This window comes from Macrotis lagotis, chromosome 1 (assembly GCF_037893015.1).
Source record: "Macrotis lagotis isolate mMagLag1 chromosome 1, bilby.v1.9.chrom.fasta, whole genome shotgun sequence".
Taxonomy (NCBI): Eukaryota; Metazoa; Chordata; class Mammalia; order Peramelemorphia; family Peramelidae; genus Macrotis; species Macrotis lagotis.
Window position 1 is genome coordinate 587,671,562 of NC_133658.1, and position 11,673 is coordinate 587,683,234.

Below are 11,673 nucleotides of genomic sequence, written 5' to 3' on the forward strand. Positions count from 1 at the left end.
CTTCATAGCTAGGAGTGAGGTACCCATACCTTGTAAGGTGTATCTTGCAAGGTTCATGAATAAAATGTACAATTTTCTCTCACTCTAGCAGGTTTTTCTTTTCATTTATTTATAACAATTTGGGGGCTCGTTTGGGATCTTCAGAACACCTCAAGGAAGCCCCAGAAGAGACCGGGGGAAGGAGGCCTCATAGTTTGATTTCAAGCCGGATCCTTGTTTCTTTTGCAGGGTTCCCTCAGGTGGATCTCTGAATGGACCTGAAACCCTGCCATTGACGGGGAGGGTGATGGAAAATTGTGGAAATGACCCAGAAAGGTAGGGAAACTTAGGTTTTTATCTTTCAAGGCTGATTCTAGACAATTCCAGGAAAGGAAGTCCTAGATGGGAGGCCAGGGGTAGAAAAGGTGCCTCAGGGAGGGGAGGAAGAGACCCCCCCCAATATCCAATACCCAAGGAGAGGCCTTTGGGTAAGAAATGAGCTAGCTGGGACAGCAAGGATGCTGTCCAGGGTAAAGAGAAAACTAAGTTCATCAGATATTGCTGTTCTGAATGGCCACAAATCCCCATCCAAGGACAGTCTGTCTGGTGGCCAAGGTTTGGGTCTGATGAACAGTGAACCATAAGGTACCTTTAAATAAAGAGGTGAAATATGCAGCATGCTGGATAATTGGGAATGCTAAATTATGTCTAAGCAAGTTAGAAAAAGATTAAAAAAAAATAGGTGGGATCCTCTGGCCGCTCCTAGAGAGGAGGGGGCTAACAGCAGGGCCCAGGAGGAAAGTGAAAGTCTGGAGAGAGGAGAGAAAAAGAAATGCTTTCTAAATTAAGGAAGCTGATTGGATACAATATTGTATGAGTGAGTTTGAATGTTCCCACGGGAGTGTGTGTATTTATTATGTCCTGTCTTGTGTACATGTCTCTTTTAGGCATCTCTGGGTCTGAGGACCCAGCTTAAGTTTTAAAAGAGGGCTAGCTGGGAATTGGGCCCAGGAGTTTCAGAAGGTGGGGGAGAAGGAAGTAGTGTGCAGCGGCCCCCACGTGGAAATCAGCCCTTCCCTCACTGAGCCAGGGGTAGCTATGCCAGGCGTGTAGCGTTAAGGGAAGGGAGGGGGATTTGTAAAGAGAAAAAGCTGTGGTTTGGAGAGCGTTTAGAAGAGTTTAAGAGAAGGGAAGGATTGAGAAGTTCTAGGAGGGAAGATATTTTTATCCTTACAAGTGTCTGGGAAAGATTCCATGTTTTCTCCCTGGATTTTAGGAACTTTGTAAAGTGGCTTACAAATCATTCTAAGAGGAGAAGGAAGTGGCTGTGCAGCGGCCCCCAGTGGAAATCAGCCCCTCCCTCACCCGGTGGTACTGGGGTATTGTGCTAGGTGTGCAGAGTTAAAGAAAGGGGAGGGGGATTCTTAAAAAAAAAAAGCAATTTGTGCTTTGGGGAAAGAGTTTAGAAGAAGTTCAAGAGAAGAAAGAACCTTTAAGGGAATGAGCAAGAAGTTAGAGGAGGAAAGATTTCCTATCCTTATGCTTTCTCCCTGGGTTGAGGCAAGGGTTGGTGCAAGGGTTGGTGGGTTGGACTTGGTGGTGGTCTTGATCCCATCTGCCATCTTGTTAAGACTTGAACCCTAGACTGAGTCTACCTAAGTGCCCCACCCACCCATGGAGGGAGGGGGAGAGACAGGAGAGCTCAAGTGCTTAAGCCTTAAAGGGAAAGATCCCTCCACTGGTGGGCTGTGTGATGGGAAAGGGAAAAAAAGTATCTAAGATCCAGGGGTTAAGAGAATCCTTTATTGAAAGGAAATCATGTTTAATGAATATCTGCTGGCCACGTGGCCTGAGTGGTGACTCACATTGTTTTTAAAGTTTCTGAACTAGAGTTTTGGGAAATGCACTGAGGGTTTTAAAAGAGGGATACTAGTGTTGTAACATTCTGACAAAATTTGTACAGAATGGGAGGAATTAAATAATCTAGATTGTTAAATTAGTTTGGGATTAAACTATTTTTACACTATTGTAACTTTTGCAAGGAGTTATGTGGTTTGGGATTTTAAACTCTTTTGTAACACCTTTGGGTTAAAGAAAAGTGGTACTGTATTAACTAAGAAGAGAAATACCTAGGTTATCAGGGATGTTTACTGATTTCTTTTGGGGAAAAGCTCTAATTAATTTTAATGTTAAGTTTAATAATGCTAACAATTGTATTTTTATTTTAGATAGAGCTTTGGGAATGTGAGTGCTGGATTCTCTGTATAAGGTACTCTAAAACTTTTTGTTTTGTTTTTTGCAAGGCAAATGGGGTTAAGTGGCTTGTCCAAGGCCACACAGCTAGGTAATTATTAAGTGTCTGAGACCGGATTTGAACCCAGGTACTCCTGACTCCAAGACCAGTGCTTTATCCACTACACCACCTAGCTGCCCCTACTCTAAAGTTTTTATCAAACTAAACTGTTGGGAAGTTAGTTGAGTTATAATTACATTGGGGTTTTAAATGTGTCATGTATGAGATTGAATTCTGAGAATTTGGGTAAAGAGACAAAAGTTTAAAGAACATGGGATATTCATTTTGCTCTTGTTCTAAGGGAAATGAGATTATAAGAATCTTAATGTTTAATGTATATTAACAATGCATGTTTAATTTTAAAGAAGTCAAGAATGTGGACTTCTCTCTTGATAACTGCAGGCAGCTGATGGGGGGGCTCTGAACAAAATGCAATTGTAGGCCCTATTGTAAGGTAACTTATTGATGAATAAGATGTTTTTCAGTTATGTAATTCTTTTGTAACTGCAAGGAGATTATATCTGCAGTATTTAGCTATCTATTGTGAATATGTTATTTAAATTCTGTATTGTTAAAGCCTGGGATTAAGATGATTGCTTTAAAGGGCAATAAGGAAAATATGAAAAAGTATGACCCTTTCTGGGATAGATCTGTGGGTTCATGAATAATGTAATAATGGAGGGATTGCTTTGTACAATCTAGTAATTTGTGTGTTACTCTGTTACTATTATTTCTGTTCTGTTATAATGAAATTAACAACGCATATTGAAAATTTAAGGCTACCTAAGATGTTTTAATGGTTTTAAAAAATTCTGAAAAGTAAATTGTATGTTAGGGGGCGGCTAGGTGGCTCAGTGGATAGAGCAACAGCCCCAGACTCAGGAGACCTGGGTTCATGTCAGGCCTCAGGTACTTAGTGATTGCTTAGCTGTGTGACCTTGGACAGGCCACTTAATCCAATTGCCTCGGGAAAAATAACCATTTGTATGTTGAGGATGGCTAGTAGATACCCAAGTTTATGTATAGAAGTTTCTAGCTATGTATGTGAATTGGGAATATTTTGGATCTATATATGTATATTCTAAAGCAGTGGTTGTTTGCTTTGAAGTAAAAGCACTATATAAAATAGGAAAGATAATCACAAGATAATTTGATATTTCTCTGTGCAATCTCCTGGACAAAGGAGGCATTTATTTGTTGTAATATATAACAGTCTAGAAGGAGGTTTCTCTAGCCAAGGGGAATCTGATATGTCATCTTTATGTAGAGATAAAGTAGATATGATTTCAGACAAAGGGATGTCTCTAGTAAGTGGTAGGAGACAGGCCTGTAGGGCCAGACATAGTTAGAATACCAGGTTTTAGGCAAAGACCCAGCAAAGATAATTGAAGTAGGGGTTTCCTTAATTGGGGCTCCATTAAGATTATAATTGTATTCACTGGAAGTTCTAACTAGGTAAAACAACTATGTTAGATCACAGGACTTTTAATTTTCTCTTATGTCAGATACCAGCATGGTCAACAAAAAGAAATACTACTTGGTAAATATCATGTTCTTGGAGCCAAGGAAGTCAATGGGCCAAGGATGTCAGGTGATAGGGATGGGCAGCCGAAGGGGCCTCTTCTCAGTATGGCTGAGGTTGGACCCCTTTGACTTGATTTCCCCAAAATGACATTTGGATAATATCTCACCTGGAAGAATAAATCTGGCCTAAGACATTTGACTTACCCATGTGACCTCTGCCTGGACACTAATAGTCAATACTCATAAAGGAAATTTCCTTTAATGTCCTGGAAAGTTTTAGGTAAATTAGATCTAATAGCCAGAGATGGGTTAGGTGTCTGGCTCTGACACCTGCTATCAGCTACATGCTAAGATAGGAATTAAGTTTCCTTAGTTTTTGTATTAGAGGGGATATTTAGATAAGAAGAATGGAAAATTCTTAGCATAATTACAGTTTCAAGTTGTAGTTTGAGGAAACGAGTATGAGTTAGAGAAGTATACCAGGAAAAGGAAAATATGGGAATATTTGGGAAAAAAAATTCATTTTGGTTAAGGATGTTGTTAAGCCATCGTTATTGTAATGAGAGCAAAGGTTAAAATTGTTTTAAGCCAGATGCTGGGTACTCTTGAATGTATGTGTATGGAGCAAACTCCCAATGAGAATGATCACATTGACTCAAGCTTGTGAGTTTGCTCATGTAGTAAAATACTAATGGAAGTTTGTGTTAAAAGTGAACTATGTGTGTCAATATGGCAATAAGGCAAAATGTAAATTGCAATAAGCTCCAGAATCTCATTGTTTAGTGATGGAAACATGTGTTTTGATCTGAATAAGATGTTAAGTAGTTTCTCTACCAGAAGACAAGGTCTCAAGGAGTCAGAGCTGGAGAGGACTTTTTTGGAACATATTCAGAAGCTGCTGAAGGACATTGGATGCCTCCAAGGGAGAAGAGAAGAGAAGAGAGGAGAGACACTGGACCAGTTCATTTTCACCATCTCTCACCTATGTGTACATTGTTTATCTGTAACTTGCCCTTGACTCTGTAAGTGTGACACCCCTACTTATGCCCTCTCCTTAGGGAAAGGAAGAGGGGAGGCAGGGTGAAAATGTTCTCCATTGAGAGAGAAAGAGAGATTAGTGGGTGGCATTATTATAGCTATGTGAGTTTGTATAGGGAATGAGTCCTATCTCTGATTTAGACAACAGGGTGTTAGTAAAGGTGGGAGGAGAGTCTAGCTGGCAGAAGTCAATGCCCAGTCTTTTGGTGTGGCTGTTAGACTTGCCATACATAGTTCACAGCAGTTTGGTTACCCCTGGGTCTGTCCTAGATTCTCAGTCCCTGGTCAGAGGTACACTGCGGCACAGAATTCTGATCCAGAGGAGAGAGGTACCAGTGGCATGTGACTGAGTCAGTTCAGGATGACTATTGTTTATAAGTGACTGGCCAGGATATTTGCCTGGGGAGTAGCAAATGTCTGGCCATGTCCAGAAGCAGGGTACATATATTCAGGACTCAACAATGATAGGTGGCCTCAGACTCATGTGAGATTAATGATGGTACCTGCATCCCTTGTAAAGATGTGCAAACTGGGGCATTTGTTAAGGGAAACTGATTATGAGTTAGTATGGATTTGCAAGGAAAGTGCTGAAATGGCCATTTGCAAGAAAGATAATTTAAGGAACATCACTAAGTATATTAGCTATTCTTGGGGTTGATCCAATGGCACAAAATAAGGAATTTAGTTTGGATTTTGGAGCCTGGAAGACCTTTCTAAAGACATTTGGTTTAAAAACTTGCAGTGGAAGGAGGTACAACAACTTTGGAAATGTACCTATTATCATGATGATTATATGGCCTATTTAAGAGGGCCCCTTGGAAGTAAAGAAGAGGAACAATATTATCCATTTGATGGAAACTATTCCTGGAAGACCAACTAGCACTAGAGGGACATTATTGGATTTGTAGGACTACTGCCTGGACCCAGTTGTCCAAAGAGTTGGTCAGGAAGTTATCTAGACTTAAGGGCCTACTACCTGGGCACAGGATGGGAATTGGGGCTATGGAACCCCAATTTATATCCTGAATAGGCTAATAAGACTCCAAGCTATAGTGGAAAAATTACCAATCACACAGCTAGGGCCTTAGACTTGCTGGCTGCCCAAGTCACGCAAACAAGAGAGGTGAGTATTCAACATAGATTGGTACTAGACTACCTGTTGGCCAAGGAAGGAGTAGTCTGCAGTAAACTGAACTTGTCAATCTGCTGCCTAAAGATATATGACAATGGGCAGGTGATAAAGAAGATAACTAAGGATATTAGAAAGTTGGCACATGTTCTAGTCCAAACCTGGACAAGCCCATTTAGTACCTCTTGGATGAATTGGTTTACTGGTTCTTGGTGGAAACAGTTACTGGGTATCTTACTATTGGCCTTAAGTGGGAGAATCCTATTAGCTGTGTGCATCAACCATGTATGATCCAGTTAATAACTCAAATAGTACAAGATTCTATCAGCAAATTAGGACTGGTGTATGGCTCTAATAAGGAAGAGGTAAAAATATTAATTGAGAAAGTTAGTAGCCCTATCAAGGATGAGGAATGTGAGTTAATATTAAAACAATTTGAGGAAGACACTGCTGGTGAAATGTGAAGATCAAGTTGTTATTAAGAAGAAAAGGGGGGAGTTGTGAGAAATGTAGGGTGTTCATCTTCACAGGATGTGGAGAGGAGACTAAGGGAATCCATTACAAAAGGGGAAGTTGTGAGAAATATAGGGTGATGATGATCTTCACAAGATGTGGAGGGGAGCCTTAGGGAATCCATTCCAAAGGGGGAGTGGTCCAGCCAATCACAGGACTGGAAGAGTTTTCCTAATCCCATTCCAGGGATACCCAACCCCAAACTGGTTCTCAACCAGTCAAAAGTGACCTAGAGATCCTGACCTAATGCTACCAAGTCTGCACAATTACATAATTGAATATTAACCCACACACCCCCTGTGACGATTGGGGTTCATTAGCATATCATGCACCGTATGATATGGGGGGCATCATATTAGGGGCATATCATGGAATGGGCAGACCTTTTAGATTGTAACTCAAACTCTGAGAACCTATGAACATCCAAGAGGAAGGGTTTCTGAGGACAATAAATTACCTGACTCCTGAGACTAAGGTGTGCTTCATGCCTAGGAGTGAAGTACCCATACCTTGTAAGGTGTATCTTGCAAGATTCGTGAATAAAATGTACAATTTTTTCACACTCTAGCAGGTTTTTCTTTTCATTTATTTATAACAAACTGAAGTCTGGAAAGGAAGAGAGAAAGACAAAGACAGAGAGACAGAAGGGCTTAACCAGACCACATGGTGAGGCCCCCAGTGCTCTACATGGATTAAAGAAGAGCCAGAGAAAGCCTTATCCTTCTGGATGGGAGACAGAAGAAGAAAGAGACGCAAAGGGCCAGTGCTTCCTGTTAAATACCCCCTCCATTGTAGGCTGGACAGAGGGTGGTGCTTGGGGAGTGGTCTCACACTTTGGACTAGGTAACTTCCAATGACAGTCTATGTATTGGTCCTTCCTGTCTCAAGGTATTTGATCTCCAATTTCATCATTTCCTGCCCACCAGTGTCCAGGCCAAAGTTGAGTGGAAGGAAAAATGGGGACAAAATACAGTCAACAGTGTCCAAGGGAGGCAGGTTCTCAAGAGCAGGAACCTCCACCCATTTAACAGATTTTGTTTCTGCTATTCATAATTCTCTACATCACTAGAAGATGAAAGTATTTGAGGGAGGAAAAGACTTGACTATAGGGAGAATAGATAAGACATGAGAGAGACTCCAAGCAGGGAGACCAATTAGAAAGATATTCTAATAATCCAAGTAAGATGCTACAGGGGCCTAAACTAGGGTGGTGATTATATGAATAGAGTAGATATAGAGGTAAAAGATGTTATGAAGAATAAAATGACAACAGATTAGATGATCTACTAGACTTAAATATCTTCTTTCATTTCTGGTAATTCATTAAGCTTTATTCTGAACATTCTGTTACATATGTGATATCCCATCACCCTCCTCCCTGCACCAGACTCATGGTGAAACAAACTGGTGGCCCATTGACATCTTAAACTTAACAGGTGCAAAAGTTACCTTCCCACCCAAACATTCCCCCCTATTCTAACTTTCCTACCAAGGGTAACCACTATGTTCCTAGGCTCACAATTTAGGTAATATCAACCTGAAATAAAGAAGACTACTAAAACAGCAAAAACTAGGATCTTTGGACCAAGGCAAAGGAATTGCAATCTGGGGGGCCACCCCAGAGCACCAGGGTGTGAGAGTGCTCAAGACAGGCAGAAGAGGTACAGGCTTAGATGCATTTCAACAGGGGAAAAAGTCTCATGGAAGACAAAGCCTTATATACATTGTTTTAAATAACAATCAAAAGTTCTTAGAGAAGGCTGAGAGCATATTTAGGGGTGACATCTGGTTAGATAATATGTCTTGGGTTTTCAGAGCAGCAACTAGAAATCAGTTTGGATATTCCCCAATCATGGGGTCCATTGAGATTAAAGGCAGGTAGTCTGTCATTCTCTCAAGTCTGTCATTCAATGTTATTTTTCAACATGACTTCAGTAACCCCCAGGAAATTCATAGCACTAGATCAGGCAAGGTCAATAGCTGCATTCTCATTACCCCTTGATGTCTGGCCGCTTTAACTGCCACCCCCACTTCATCCAATCTATTCTTAGGGGCTATTGACTCTCCCTTCATAACATTTTTGATATATGTACTTTTTCTTCTCTGACTCTGCCATCACCCAGGTGCAAGTCCTTAGAACCTTACTCCTGGACTATTGCAATAGCCTGTTGATTGGTCTTCCTATCTCAAGTTTCTCTAGGCTCTAGGCCATCTTCCATTTAACTGTTAAATTGATCTTCCTAAAGCACAGATCCAACCATATCACTCCCTTATTCAATAAACTCAAGTGGCTCCCTATTTTTTTTTTTTTTTTTAGTTTTTGCAAGGCAAATGGGGTTAAGTGGCTTGCCCAAGGCCACACAGCTAGGTGATTATTATTAAGTGTCCGAGGCCAGATTTGAACTCAGGTATTCCTGACTTCAGGGCTGGTGCTCTATCCACTGCGCCACCTAGCTTCCCCATGGCTCCCTATTTTTTCCAGGATCAAATATAAAATTCTCTGACTTTTCTAGTCCTTTATCACTTTATCCCTTCATAGTATTCTAGTATTCTTAGTCTTTACTCTGCTCTCGTTACCAGGAAAATATATTCAGCTAAAGGTTTCAAGGATTCCAGCAAATGTAGAAGAATTCACTTAAAAGATCAACTCTGACCCAGAAGAATTTAAGGGCAAAAAAAAAAGTTAATTTTATGTATTCCTGTGATTAGCAAAAGCTAAGGGAAGAAAAGATTAGCAGTAGCAGCATCAAAATCAGCAACCACCATGAGAGAATATATAGTATATATGGAAGGGTATTGGTCTGAGAGGTTATTTGGGAGAGCATGCTTCCACAGAGTGACCTAGCTTCTCAGAGGAAGACAAATGACTCAGTTGAGGAGTGGGTGAGCTTTTTTTAATTTTTATTTTTTTTAAGGTTTTTGCAAGGCAATGGGGTTAAGTGGCCTGCCCAAGGCCACACAGCTAGGTGATTATTATTAAGTGTCTGAGGCCAGATTTGAACTCAGGTACTCCTGACTCCAGGGTTGGTGCTCTATCCACTATGCCACCTAGCTGCCCCAAGGGTGAGCTTTTAAAAGGGCAGAGAGTTGGGTATACATTGAAGGGAACAGGAACTCAAAGACTTAATCCTTTCAGGTTAGGGCAGGGATTCATTTTTTTTGTTGATGGGGACTTGTCTTATGCCTGGTGACAGGGACTTGCCTAGTATTTTCCAGGAGGAAAGGTACTTCACTGAAGTCTATTGACCCCTTTCCTCTGACAACTTTTTTTTTTAGGTTTTTTTTGCAAGGCAAACGGAACCCCGGTTAAGTGGCTTGCCCAAGGCCACACAGCTAGGTAATTATGAAGTGTCTGAGACCGGATTTGAACCCAGGTATTCCTGACTTCAGGGCCGGTGCTGCGCCACCTAGCCACCCTTTTCAGTCTTTTTTTTTTAGGAAAATTTTTTCCATTCTGATTTGTTCACCCATTACCAGCATACTATGTTTAGTATGACTAATTCTTTTTTTCTTTTTTCTTTTTTTTAGGTTCTTGCAAGGCAATCGGGGTTAAGTGGCTTGCCCAAGGCCACACAGCTAGGTAATTATTAAGTATCTGAGACTGGATTTGAACCCAGGTACTCCTGACTCCAGGGCCAGTGCTTTATCCACTATGCCACCTAGCCACCTAGTCACCCCTCTGACAACTTTTGACACTGGCCTTCTCTCTGCTCCTCACATGAAATACTCCAATTTCCTACTCTGATGATTTTCTCACTTGGGAGAATCAGTAGGGGACTCTCTCTCCCATGCCTGTAACGGTTCACATCTGTTCTTACTTCAGGTTCCGATTTAAATCTCACTCTCTACAAAAAAAACTTTCCTGATCTCTCCTTAACATCAATTTTTTCCCTGTTGTCAAGTTTTGATTTTCATATTGATTAATATATAAAATGGGGGTAGTTAGGTGGTGTAGTGGATCAAGCACCGGCCCTGGAGTCAGGAGTACCTGGGTTCAAATCCGGTCTCAGACATTTAATAATTACCTAGCTGTGTGGCCTTGGGCAAGCCACTTAACCCCATTTGCCTTGCAAAAACCTAAATATATATAATGAATTTAATAATAATAATTTAGTTTCTAGAGAAACTAGTTTCTACTTTTCATAGGCAGAGACTCTAGCTGAGAATTAGTGAAGACAAAGCATCTAGGAACTCTCTGTCAGTGATGACAGGTCCTGCATTCTTACCCTCAACTGTACTTGCCTGTGCTAAAAGAAGTGAATCTGTTCTATACCCAAAACCCAAGCAAAAATAGCATGCTTCCATGAAGATATGAGGAAATGAGTTTCAGGAAAGGGACCTTAAAGATTGGATCTATGGGTATTCATTTTTTTGTGAAGAACTCAACCAATCTCTACTCAGGGAAGTAGGAAAGGTTTAAATTTTAATTCACAGACCATGCAAAAATTCTCAGGTTTTTACAGAAAGTTCATTGGTTATTACATTAATTTCAGAAATGACTACAAAAAGTTCACAGGTTAAGTTCTATGGAGAAGCAAGATAGTGCATTTCTTAAAGGAGTGATTAACAGAAGTTGAGGTTAAAAAGGCTAAAGGAAAAAGACTTAAGAAGGAAAAAAGGAAAGAATAGAAACTTAGATCAATATGGATCCAACCACATTAAATTGGAACCATATTGTTCCAGCAGCATGACCACACCATATGGATCTAGCTTATAGAAGAGAAGAGGAGAGGGTGATCACTAGGCCTGGAGAGAAAAGAGAGAAGAGAGTTCCTTCTTGGCAGATATTTGCTTAAATCTAATTTCTGTGGTTGGTGAGGAGAAGGGTAGTGCTTGCGGAGTGGTTTAGCACCTAGCTTCAGGTATTCTCCAATGTGCAGGCCACAAGGAGCAGTCCCCCAAAGAATAACTCAGAACTCATTGCACATGAGCAACTTTCTACTAAGCTAAGTCTTCTCCTAATTCAAAGGGTGTGATGAAAAAGTAATAGAGAACAACTCTGTGCTCAAAGTTCCCCTGCTTCACAAAGACTATACAATAAACTTTATCATTCTCACAGGACTTGAGGACACTTGTGTGGTCCTTCTTGAATGGTCATCATTGTTGTAATTGTTGTATTATCCTTCATGATGGTGAGGTCCTGGGTAGATCATGCAAGTCCTCAACCTGATAGTTTTATGATCCACCTTCCTCCTCC

The 11,673-nt window shown here is 40.7% G+C and overlaps 1 long non-coding RNA gene across 1 annotated transcript in view; it reads left to right on the forward strand.

Annotated features, from left to right (window-relative positions):
* The window catches only part of LOC141507304 (uncharacterized), a 45,560-nt gene extending 43,245 nt beyond the window's left edge, over positions 1-2,315 (forward strand). Inside the window, exons 2-3 of the long non-coding RNA XR_012474117.1 lie at positions 229-315; positions 2,208-2,315. This is a non-coding gene — a long non-coding RNA (uncharacterized LOC141507304). The remainder of the gene's footprint in view (positions 1-228; positions 316-2,207) is intronic.
* Positions 2,316-11,673: the final 9,358 nt, after the last annotated feature.